The following is a 13349-nucleotide window of genomic DNA, read 5'->3' as shown; positions in this document are numbered from 1 at the left end:
CTTCAAAAAAGAAAAAAAAACAAGATTTACAAATATTTCACGTAATTTGTTTTTGCTTTCACTAAAGAATATAGATCTGTTTAATTAATGACTAATATGATGCTTTGTCCCACAAAGTCTCAGAAAAACCCAGAAATTAGAAACATTGAGTACTTCTAAAGGAGGAATATAAGTGAGGCTAAACAATAGTAAAGTCTTATTAAGAAGCAGTTAAGACGAACCTCATACCCTTGACTGCCCTCCCACCACACCCACCTCTGTGCGCGCACACATGTACGCACGTGTTGCACACACACAGACACGGGACCTCCAGAAGTTTCTCTGGAGATGTTGAACCATAGAGAGCTGGGTTTTGAACATTCAGATAGCTGAAAGCCAAGAGTATCATATTGAGAACATTTAATCTCTCTGTACAGGCATTCCCTACTATGTCATGTAAACATTGCTAAGAATCCTCACATAATAGAAAATCTTGCAATAAAGAAAATGAGACTAACAATAAAATGTTACAAGCAGACTACTCAAAACCTATGAAACTATAACCAGAACACTGATAAAACCAGTAACTAGTCTGATTTAAGCTTTTTTAAAAAATACAAGCACAGTTAAATCTATTGGCATTTGTGCTAACTAGTGTCAATCAACATTCTTCAGCTTCAAACCATGAGGTTCATGCTTCATCTTTTTTTTTTTTTAATAAATTTACTTATTTTAGTTGGGGGCTAATTACTTTACAATATTGTAGTGGTTTTTGCCATACATTGCATGCTTCATCTTTTGATATGAAGGTGCCTGAAGATATTCAATTCTAGCAAAGATCATTTCCAAAAAATTAAAGATTGAATATAATCATTCTCATGAATCTATCATTTTTTTTATGACTTTGCATCTCCACACAGCTCTACAAAGTAGAAAATACAGCGGTTCTTGAAGGCAATAAAGCAATCACATGCACAAGAAGGTATTTTTGAGGAATGTCAGCTTTGTTACTCTTTTTTCATATACTACTAGAGTCTTGTCTTTAATCACAAGAAAGCTTGCATGAATCACTATCAAACAATGTGATGGCGGAAAATCTCATATGAACTAGTAAGATGTTCCATTATACTAATATCCTTCCACTATTTACCAACTGTGTATGGTTTAACTTTCATTTGTAAAAATAAAAACCTCTCCCTGTTCTAGATCAGACTATATAACTTTGACTGTGTGGATCACAATAAACTGTGGAAAATCCTGAAAGAGATGGGAATACCAGACCACCTGACCTGCTTCCTGAGAAATCTGTATGCAGATCAAGAAGCAACAGTTAGAACTGGACATGGAACAACAGGCTGGTTCCAAATCAAGAAAGGAGTATGTCAAGGCTGTATATTGTCACCCTGCGTCTTTAACTTATATGCAGAGTACATCATGAGAAACCTGGGCTGGAAGAAGCACAAGCTGGAATCAAGATTGCCAGGAGAAATATCAATAACCTCAGGTATACAGATGACACCACCCTTACAGTAGACAGTGAAGAAGAACTAAAGAGCCTCTTGATGAAAGTGAAAGAGGAGAGTGAAAAAGTTGGCTTAAAACTCAACATTCAGAAAACTAAGAACATGGCATCCGGTCCCATCACTTCATGGCAAATAGATGAGAAAACAATGGAAACACTGACAGACTTTATTTTTAGGGGCTCCAAAATCACTGCAGATGGTGACTGCAGCCATGAAATTAAAATGTCTGCTCCCTGGAAGAAAAGTTATGACCAACCTAGATAGCATATCAAAAAACAGAAGACGTTACTTTGCCAACAAAGGTCCATCTAGTCAAAGCTATGGTTTTTCTAGTAGTCATGTATGGATTTGAGAGTTGGACTATAAAGAAAGCTGAGCGCCGAGGAATTGATGCTTTTGAACTGCAGTGTTGGAGATGACTCTGCAGAGCCCCTTGGACAGCAAGGAGACCCAACGAGTCCATCCTAAAGGAAATCAGTCTTGAATACTCATTGGAAGGACTGATGTTGAACCTGAAACTCCAATACTTTGGCCACCTGATGCGAAGAACGGACTCACTTGAAAACACCCTGATGCTGCGAAAGACTGAAGGCAGGAGGAGAACAGGACAACAGAGGATGATCAGATGGTTGGATGGCATCACCGACTCAATGGACATGAGTTTGAGTAAACTTCGGGAGTTGGTGATGGACAGGGAAGCCTGGCATGTGGCAGTCCATGGGGTTGCAAAAATTAGATACAAATAAATAGAAGTCTCATATCCATGGAACTTTTAACATCATTAAGTGTTAACACTGCCCAAAGTGATCTATACAGTCAATACAATCCCTACCAAAATCCCAACAATGCTTTTGCAGAAATAGAAAATTCTACCCTTAAATTTATATAGAATTTCAAAGGATCTCAAATAACCAAAACAATTTTGTGAAACAAGAACAAAGATGGAAGGCTCAAATCTCATGATTTCAAAACAAAGTACACAAATAAAAAACCACAATGAGCTACCCCTTCACATACATTAAGATGGCTACTACTGGGCTACCTTGATGGCTTAGTGGTAAAGAACTGCCTAACAATGTAGCAGACAGAGGTTCGATCCCTGGTCCAGGAAGATCCCACTTGCTGCAGAGCAACTAAGCCCGTGCACCACAACTACTGAGCCTGTGCTCTAGAGGCTAGGAGCCACAACTACTGAGCCCAAGTGCTGCAACTACTTAAGCCCACGCATCCTAGAGTCCATGCTCTTCAATAAGAGAAGCCACTTCAATGAGAAGCCCATGCATGGCCACTAGAGGGTAGCCTCTGCTCCCCACTAGAGAGAAGCCCAGAGGAACGAAGACCCAGCACAACCATTAAATAATTATTTTTCTAAAAAAGATAGCTACTATTAAAACACCATAAAATAACAGATATAGATGAGGATATGGAGAAACTGTAACACTTGAGCAATGCTGGTGGGAATATTAAATGGTGCAACTACTATGGAAAAGAATACAGTACTTCCTCAAAAGATTTCAAAAAGAATTACCATGTGATTCAGCAATTCTACTTCTGGGTATATATATGAAAAAGAATTAAAAACTGAACCTCAAAGAGATATTTGTACACCTATGTTCATAGCAGCATTATTCACAATAAGCAAGAGATAGAAGTAACCCAAATGTATACAAATAGATGAATAAACAAAAAGTGCTGCATACATACAGAGGAATGTTAGTCTTAAAAAGGATGAAAATTGGGGAACACATGTAAACCCATGGCTGATTCATGTCAATGTATGGCAAAAACTACTACAATATTGAAAAGTAATTAGCCCCCAACTAAAATAAATAAATTTATTTTTAAAAAAAAGAAAAAAAAAATCTCAGGGAAACCCAAAAAAAAAATAAAAAATAAAATAAAATTAAAAAAAAAAAAAACGATGAAAAATCCCATCACATGCTACAACATGAATGAGCCTTGAGGACATCATGCTAAGTAAATGAGCCAGGCACAAAAAGACAAAATACTGTATGATTCTACTTATAACAGATCTTGAGTAATCAGTTCAGTTCAGTCACTCAGTCGTGTCCGACTCTTTGCGACCCCATGAATTGCAGCACGCCAGGCCTCCCTGTCCATCACCAACTCCTGGAGTTTACCCAAACCCATGTCCATCGAGTCAGTGATGCCATCCAACCATCTCATTCTCTGTCGTCCCCTTCTCCTCCTGCCCCCAATCCTACCCAGCATTAGGGTCTTTTCCAATGAGTCAACTCTTCACATGAGGTGGCCAAAGTATTGGAGTTTCAGCTTCAACATTAGTCCTTCCAATGAACACCCAGGATTGATCTCCTTTAGGATGGACTGGTTGGATCTCCTTGCAGTCCAAGGGACTCTCAAGAGTCTTCTCCAATACCACAGTTCAAAAGCATCAATTCTGCGGCGTTCAGCTTTCTTCACCGTCCAACTCTCACATCCATACATGACCACTGGAAAAACCATAGCCTTGACTAGACGGACCTTTGTTGGCAAAGTAATGTCTCTGCTTTTAAATATACTATCTAGATTGGCCGTAACCTTCCTTCCAAGGAGTAAGCATCTTTTAATTTCATGGCTGCAATCACCATCAGCAGTGATTTTGGAGCCCAAAAACATAAAGTCTGACACTGTTTCCCCATCTATTTCCCATGAAGTGATGGGACCAGATGCCATGATCTTAGATTTCTGAACGTTGAGCTTTAAGCCAACTTTTTCACTCTTCTCTTTCACTTTCATCAAGAGGCTCTTTAGTTCTTCTTCACTTTCTGCCATAAGGGTGGTGTCATCCGCATATCTGAGGTTATTGATTATTTCTCCCGGCAATCTTGATTCCAGCTTGTGTTTCTTCCAGCCCAGCGTTTCTCATGATGTACTCTGCATATAAGTTAAATAAGCAGGGTGACAATATACAGCCTTGACTTACTCCTTTTCCTATTTGGAACCAGCCTGTTGTTCCATGTCCAGTTCTACCCGTTGCTTCCTGACCTGCATACAGGTTTCTCAAGAGACAGGTCAGATGGTCTGGTATTCCCATCTCTTTCAGAATTTTCCAGTTTATTGTGATCCAAAAACAAAGTAGAATGGTGGTTGTCAGTGGGAGATGGAAGTGAGGAATTGTTTAATGTGTACAAAGTTTCAGTTTTCAAGATGAAAAAGTTCTGAAGATCTGTTGCATAACAATGTGAATATTCTTAACACTACTAAATCGTACACTTAGAAATGGTTAAGATGAAATAAACAAGTTCCTACTGTACAGCACAAGGAACTGTATTCAATATCTTGGAATAACCTATCATGAAAAAAAAAAAAATATATATATATATAAACAAGTCACTTTGCTGTACACCAGGAACTAACACATTGTAAATGAACTAAACTCCAATAATTTTTTTTAAAAATATCTAAGATGAGAAATTTTATGTTATGTGTTTTCTACAATTAAAAAAAAAAATCAATAAAAAAAGAAAACAGAGAAGCCCAAACTTCAGTTTAAAAGAAGTCACTGATCTTTACAAATCAAAGATCCATTAAAGTCCACAATATAATAAATAAAGGAAAGAAGACACGCAACTTTAAGAAATCCTTCCGCCATTTCCTATAGAAGAGAAACTGTATTTCAACTCTAAAGGGCCAACCACTGAGACAGATAAGAGGGAATGGTGGGAGGATTGTCACACAGATCTAAAGAACACCAAAAATAATAGCCCAAGAGAAGAGATCAAAGTGGAATTGGAAACATTAAGGCTGGGTAATCAGACATCCCTCAAAAGCAAGAAAGTTCAGTAACTGAAAGAAATGCACCCAACTGACACAATGCATGAGGTAGCAGGATGGAAATAAGGTGAAAAGTAAATGGTTCTCATCACTTAAGATTTAAAAAGAAAATGCTCATGAAAACTTCAAGACCACAAATTATGATAATATGATGGCAAGCACAATCCCAAAAGGAAACATATGAGGATAGGAGGCAAAAACCCACAAGTCTAGTAAGAAACCATTAGTAGGTATGACCAAGATCTTACCCCAAGCAAAGGGTAAGTATTCCCATACACAATCTCACAATTATCAGATGAAAAACTTCACGACCACTGACCAGGCCAAAAGTGCTGAACACAACCTCATATACTTCTTACAAGCCAATAAGAAGGGTACAAAAGTCCCCTACATATGAACCAACAAGTTGCAAACTTTCAAAGATGTGAACGTGTGTTTGTATGCCCAATCACCTAAGTCAATTCATGTGCCTCACATACAATGACATGCAAGGATCCTCTACAAGTGTTTGTGCTTGTGTACTTTATTGTACAGCACTGTACAGAATACAACAGTACTCTACCATCTCTCATCTCCTCTCCCTCCTACAGTCAGTAACTCTTTCTATTCACTCGATGCCAGCCCCTGTATACCAGCTGTTGTACTATACTACTGTACCCTTCAAGGTATTGTACTTGAAATTAAAATTTAAAAGATATAAAATGTTTTAGTTTTTGTCTTGTATGTATTATTTCTGTGAAAAGTGTCAAATCTATTATAGTACAGCACTATACAGCTGATTGTATTAGTTGGGTATCTAGGCTAACTTCATTGGACTTAAAAACACACTCTTGGAATGAAACTCATTTGTATGTAGGAGACAGCATACTCTCAGCAAAGTCCCAAAAGAATGGTACATGCAAGAAGATGGACCCTATCCAGAACCCTAGCCAGCACCAAGGTTAGCCACAGAGACCGACACAGGTGGGTAAAATGGCTAAAATAAGTATAAACAACCCAGGAGACCACAGCCAGCTAGCACACCTAGCCTGAGTTGTTCCTTGGGTATACAGAAATTACAACTAATGCATCATTTTAAAACTTTGAATAATACATATTCACCCATCTTTTGACATAGGACCTTTTCTTAGGATTTTGGTCCACTGACTGGAGTTCTGCATCTTATATTTCAAAAAAATAAAAGCAGTACACTGGCTGTCATTTCCATTCCAGCTATTACAGTAGTTTAAACACTAAATTTGCAAAGCAATCTAAACACAGAATACTTTCTACACTTTTAAAAAATTTCCCAACCTATTTGAATAATACCTAGTTCAAGAGAACTTTTTCAGTACAATTCATCATCATTAACTCTTTCCAACTTTTTTTTTCTTAACCTAACAAGCAGGAAATGGAAACAAAGCCTTGGAAAGGATTAAGGAAAGTTCCCTAAAAGAAATAACTGAAACATAGGAATTAGTAAAAAGGGAAGCAAACAGGACAGTGGAAAAGGAATAAGGAGGAGTGATGACAAAGAAGCTCACAGGGGAAGGAATCCTAGTCAGAAGGATCATCATGTGCAAAGAAAGAGACAATTAAGAGAAACATAATGTACTAGATAACAGCTCAATAAAGGAATGTGAAGATAAAGTTGCTATGTATGTAACAAGATGCTATCAGAAAATTCTATCAACAATCATAAGTCATAAATTCTTTAAAACCAGTTGCCTTGAAAGTAAAGTGTTAACTACTTGACAAAGAGTTACAAACACATTTTAAAGATCATTCAAGGGGCCAATTAAGTGAATATAAGCCAATTAAAGAAAAGTACTACATAGTTATGAACTTGGATGAACTACTGACAAATTTTATCTTTTAATACCATAAGTGTATTATTCTTTTGCACATATTAGAAATTTTCCATAGAAAATTTTAGTAAAATCTTCAAAGAAAAAGACTACACAGAGTAACACAGACTGAGAGGCAGACTTCTGACCAAAAGAAAAAACTGTTCTTTAAAACATTAAAACAATGTTAAAATAATGGTTAATCTACAATTTTACATCCAAGTAAGCCTCAATCTAGAATTTGATACCAAGGGTAGACTTCAAGAAGAAGGGTGAAAGAAAACTTTGGACAAATGTATTATATGTTTATCACTGATAGGTCATGAGTAGAAAAGATTAAGAGGTAATTCCAAAGGGGGAAAAAAGGGGGAAAAGGAAAAGAATCTAAGAGCAAAAAGCAAAAAAAAAAAAAAAATTCCAGAGAAGGAAATGAACACATGGGTAAACCTAAATCAGCAAACTCATGAAAAATTAACAAATACTTATTACAGACTTTTCTTAATTTACAATGTGATTACATAACTATAAACCCATTGTAAGTTGAAAATACTATAAATTGTGAAAATTCACTTATTACACCTAATCTACCAAGCATCATAGCTTAGCCTCACCTGCCTTAAATATGTTTAGAACACTTACATTAGTCTACAGCTGGGCAAAATCATCTAACACGAAGCCTGTTTTACAGTAAACTGCTGAACCGCTCATGCAATTTATTTAATAATGTATTTAAAGTTAAAATCAGAGTGGCTCTACAGGTACAGAATGGTAAGTATATCAGCTGTTTACCCTCATGACTGCAAAGTTGACTGGAAGCAAGGTTGACTGCAAGCTATGGGGCTTACTGTTGCTGTCCATCCTCATACAAGATTATCATACCCATATTGCTAGCCCAGGAAAAGACCAAAATTCAAAGTACAGTTTCCACTGAATGTATATCACTTTCTCACCATCACAAAGTTGCAAGTCAGGTACTATCTGTAGTATGGGAGTCTTTAAAGTCAACTGAAATACTAGATAACATAGAAGATAGCATTGGCATTTTTAAACTGTTCTGAATTGATACATCTGAGCACATAAAAAGTTTAATTATAGATAAAAACAACAAAAAGCAAAACCTCAAAGGAACCACAAACCAGGAAAACTCTTTACAAAACAGTAACCTCTCTGAGCTCAAATAAACATTAGAAAACATTAGAAAAACTGAGTAAATAGGATTAAAAAAGAAAAAATGATACACATCAGGTTCAAACCTACCACTGAAGTACTATATTTTCTTACAAATAGATTGCAAAAAGTTTAAATAACACTTAGTATTGATAAACTCAAAAGAAAACATTTGTTGTTGTACAGTCACTCAGTCATGTCCAACTCTTTGCAACCCTACAGGCTGCAGCATGCCAAGCTTCCCTGTCCTTCACCATCTCCCTGAGCTTACTCAAACTCATGTCCATTGAGCTGGTGATGCCATCCAACCATCTCCTCCTCTGTCATCCCCTTCTCCTCCTACATACATACTTACGCTTTCATACATCAGTAAAAATTAGACAGTATTTATCAAAATGAAAAATACACTGATCCCCTGAGTACTATTTTAATCCTCTTTTTCTAACACACTTTTTCTCATCTAAAATAGCACCCAATGATACTCAATTTACTGTTCTGAATACCAAAGACTGGAAATAACCTAAAAGTTTACCAATACAAGTTGAATTCATCCTGACCATGGAAAACTATGCAGCAGGAAAAAAAGAGGGTTCTCTTTACAAACTGATATAAAATAACTCCCCAAAAGTTAGGTGAAAAGTAAAAACATTACTTTTAATGACATAACTTTATAATAATCCTGAAAAAAAAAAAGGACCAATTTCAATCAGGTGTTATAAGTTTTAAAGAATTCACTGTTTGAAACTGGTAAATAAAAGAAGAAAATTGAGAAACGTATCCTCCTTCCTGTACAAATAGTAATTCAAAGTAATAGGTACTAAAAGAAAGTTTCTCCTTCTACAGATAGACCAGCAAATTAAAAAAAAAAAAAGACAGGATTAGAATATCACTATTTGGGGGATTCCCTAGTGGCTCAGTGGTAAACAATCCACCTGCCACTGCAGGGAACACAGGTCTGATCCCTGATTCTGGAAGATCCCACATGCGCGGACCAACTAAGCCTATGCGTCACAACTAGTGAGCCTGTGCACCCCAACTATGGAGCCTGTGCTCAGGAGCTACAACTACTGAGTCCACGTGCCGCACCTACTGAAGCCCCTGCACCCGAGAGCCTGTGTTCCACAAGAGAAACCACTGCAATGAGAAGCCCACACACCACAACTACAGAGCAGCCCCCACTCTCTGCAACGAGAAAAACCTACGCAGCAACAAGACCCAGCAAAGCCAAAAATAATAAATAAAATTACTTTTAAAAAAGAATATCACTATTTTGCAACTACTAATGAAGTAAAAGATCTAGGCAATGGCTGCTGGATTACAAAAAAAGCAACAACATGACATTATCTGCCTTCTAATAGAATACAACACATTCTATAAAAGTCTTGCCAAGAAATCGAATCTAAATCTGACCCAGCCTCTAAATCTAATAATCAAATTATAAAAATAGAGGTGACAGGAAAAATGTTCAATAATTCCACAAGGATACAACAGCAAGATCCAAAATGAAAAACTTTTATGGGTGGAATGATCTGTGTAATCAGTAGTTTCTTCAACAGATAAATAGCAAGAACAAACAAACCAAAAAAAGGTTAACAAGGGTACCAGGAGACTAAAATAGTTTCAAGAAACAAATAAGCAAAACCACTAAGCTATCCTGAGTGGAAGGACTCACAGAAAGCTGTCTTGGTCTGTCCGTCTGTACACACACAACACACACATCAGTGACTACAAACAGCAGGGCAACCAGAATCTATAGAATTTGTCTGGGCAGGTAGCCAATGAAGCAACAACAACAACAAAAACACAAAAAAGCAAAATAAATAAAAAACTATTTAAGCAGCCTCAAACTAGAAACAAACCACCTGTCCAAAGAAGAAAAAAATTATAGTTTTCTACTCAACAATGAAAAGAAACTGACTACTGATACACTAATAAGCAACATGGATAACTTACAGTGATATACTAAATGAAAAAAATGTCAGATACATAGAGCACATAGTTTATTTCCATTTTAATTAGTTATATTAATATTATACAAAAGATAAATCTAAGCTTGGGTTGTATAAGTACATCAGTAGATAGTGATGTCATCAAAATAGCAAAATGGGAGCTTTCTACCATCTTCCAAAGAACACTGATTTTGACAATCACCACAGACAACAGTTCCTCTGTGGATGTCTAGGAGTATAGCAGAGAAGTTATGATGCAAAAAAAAAATCCAAGACTGGGACACACTTAAGAGATTAAGAGGAACAATTTGACTTTACCTGTGACACCCTTCGCCCAAGGTAGCACAGCACAGTGCCAAGAGAGATCTTGTCTGAAGATGCCCCAACCCCACATAAGCACCTGAGACTCTCCATGTACCTCACTCACACACTCTCACCCTGTGGCTGGTCCCTTGACTGCACCCCTAAGGGCAACAAAAGCAAATCTTCACAGACAATTAGTGAGCATGAGCAAAAAGCTGTACAGACTCTGCAGAAGTGGGAGAAAGTACTCAAACTTTAGAATTCAGCACAGCTGCAGGAAAAGCAAATGAGAGGCTGTCAGCACTCAACCTGGATTTGCATGATCAGGAGAGGATACACAATCTTAGAATTGTGCTCCGAAAGAGAGTAAGAAATGAGGAACAGACACATCCACTTTAAAAGGTCTGAGAAAGCCTCACAATTCTTAACAGGGCTGACAAAAGACATGTCTCTCCCAAAGCCTGTCAGTAAAAAACTGAAGATTACTGCTTCCCTACATGCAAAAACAGCAACTCAAGGCACCACAGGACATGAAAAATCAAGGTAACATTAAACCACCAAGGGAACGCAATAATTTTCCAGTAACCAACTCTAAGGAAATGGAGATCTGCAATTTTGTCAAATAAGTAATTCAAAGAAGTTGTTTAAAGGAAGGTCAGTGAGTTACAAGAAAACACAGAAAGACAATTTCAGTGAAATCAGAAAATAATGCAAACAAAATGAGAAGTTAAAAAAAAAAGAAATTATAATAAAACAGAAACAAGCAAAAACTCCAGGACTAAAAAATACAATGAATGAAATAAAAATGTGATGAGCATCAATGGCAGACTTGATTAAGAAGAAACTATGAAGTGGAAGACAGTTCAACTGAAATTATCCAATCAGAGGAGAACAAAGAAAGAAGAAAGAGTAAAGGAAGCCCACAGAAACTAGGATACAAATGAGAGAAACAACCTATGCATTACTAAAGTCCGAGAAGGAAAAAAGAGGGTAAAGGAGCAGTAGTTTACAAAGAAATAATGGCTGAGAACTGTCCAAATCTATAAAGATATTTGGACCTCCATGGTTCATGAAGCTCATAATTCCCCAAAAATTTCAACTCAAAAAGATCTTTTCCCATACATATTATAATGAAATTATCTGAAAGAGAAAAAAAGAGTTTCTTCACAAAGGAACCCCCATAAGGCTATCGGTGGATTTCTCAGAAGAAACCTTACAAGTCCAGTTAAGAATGGTATGATATATTCAAAGTGCTGAAAGAAAGAAACTGCCAACCAAGAAACCCAGAAAGCTGTCCTTTAGAAATGAAGGCTTTTACTATAACATGATGGTGTATCAACCAGTTAACTCTTAGCATAAAGGTTAAATGGCAAAACTGCTAAAAATAAATATAGCTAAGATAATGTTAATGAACACCTGATATAAAAAAATGTAAACCATGACATCAAAAACAAAAAATTGGGAGCAAGACCAAAAGGACAGCATCTTTCTGCACAAAGTTCTTATAAGCTTAAAATGGACTATTACATCTAAAAGGTGTTTTATGTAAGTCTCACAGTAACCACAAAGCAAAAAACTACATTAGATACACAAAAGAAAAAGAAATCAAAGCATACCACTAAGGAAATTATCAGTTCACAAAAACAGTAAGAGGAAGAAAGGAAAAACAAAATGATAAAACAGAAAGAAAACAGTAAAATGGCAGTAGTCAGTCTTTACCTATCACTTTAAATGTAAATTCTCCAATCAAAGAGACATCAGCTAGACAGCCATGTCTTGCTGTATGGATTAAAAAAAAAAAAAGATCCAACTAGATGTGGCCTGAAAGAGACTTACTACAACTTTAAGGACATACATAGACTCAAAGAGAAGGGTTGGAAAAATATATTCCAAGCAAACAGAAACAAAAATAAAGAAGGATTAGCTACATTTATATCAGATAAAACAGACTTCAACCAAAGGTTATAGTAAAAGACAAAGCAAGTCATTATACGATGACAAAGGAATGAATTTATCAAGAGAAAAACAAAAATAGCAAATATATATGCACCCAATATCAGAGTATCTAAATATACTAAGCGTGTATTAACAGATCTTGAAGAGAGAAATATAAGAAACTTCAAAATCCCACTTTCAGCAACGGACAGATCAGACAGATCATTAAGAAAACAATGAACTTGAACTATACAACAAATGGGCCTAACAGACTTATAGAGAAGATTCCATCCAACAGCAGAACACACATTCTCTTCAAGCATATATGGAACATGTTCCAGGTTATATGTAAGGTCCCAAAACAAGTCTCAGCAAATTTAAGAAGATAGAAATCATACCTATTATCTTTCCAATCTACAGTAGTATAAAATAGAGACAAATAACAGGAGGAAAGCTGGAAAACTCACAAACATGTAGATATTAAACAACATTTATGTGAACAACCAATGAATCAAAGTAGCCAAAACGGAAATCAAAAAATATTCTGACACAAAAGTAAAATGCAACATACCGAAACTTATAGAATGCAGCAAATATAGTCCTAAGAGAGAAACTTACAGAGATAAATGCCACATTAAGGTGGAAAAATGACTTAGCTGGTGGTGCAGAGGTAAAGAATTCACGTGCCAATGCAGGGATCACTGGTTCAATCCCTGCTCTGGGAAGAGTCCACATGCTGTGGGGCAATGAAGCCCAAGAGCTGCAACTACTGAAGCCCATGCACCCTACAGTCTGTGCCCTGCAATGAGAAGCCATTACACTGAGAAGTCCATGCATTGCACATCACAACTAGAGAAAGTCACAAGCAGCTA

General features: G+C 36.6%; 1 protein-coding gene across 4 annotated transcripts in view; it reads right to left on the bottom strand.

Moving 5' to 3' along the window:
* USP34 (ubiquitin specific peptidase 34) overlaps positions 1 to 13349 on the bottom strand; it is a 242422-nt gene that overhangs the window by 198250 nt on the left and 30823 nt on the right. The window lies entirely within an intron of this gene.

The sequence above is a fragment of the Giraffa tippelskirchi genome, chromosome 4, assembly GCF_054371585.1.
Source record: "Giraffa tippelskirchi isolate mGirTip1 chromosome 4, T2T-mGirTip1v1.2.pri, whole genome shotgun sequence".
NCBI classification, from domain to species: Eukaryota; Metazoa; Chordata; class Mammalia; order Artiodactyla; family Giraffidae; genus Giraffa; species Giraffa tippelskirchi.
This window is presented reverse-complemented; position numbering and strand designations above follow the sequence as displayed.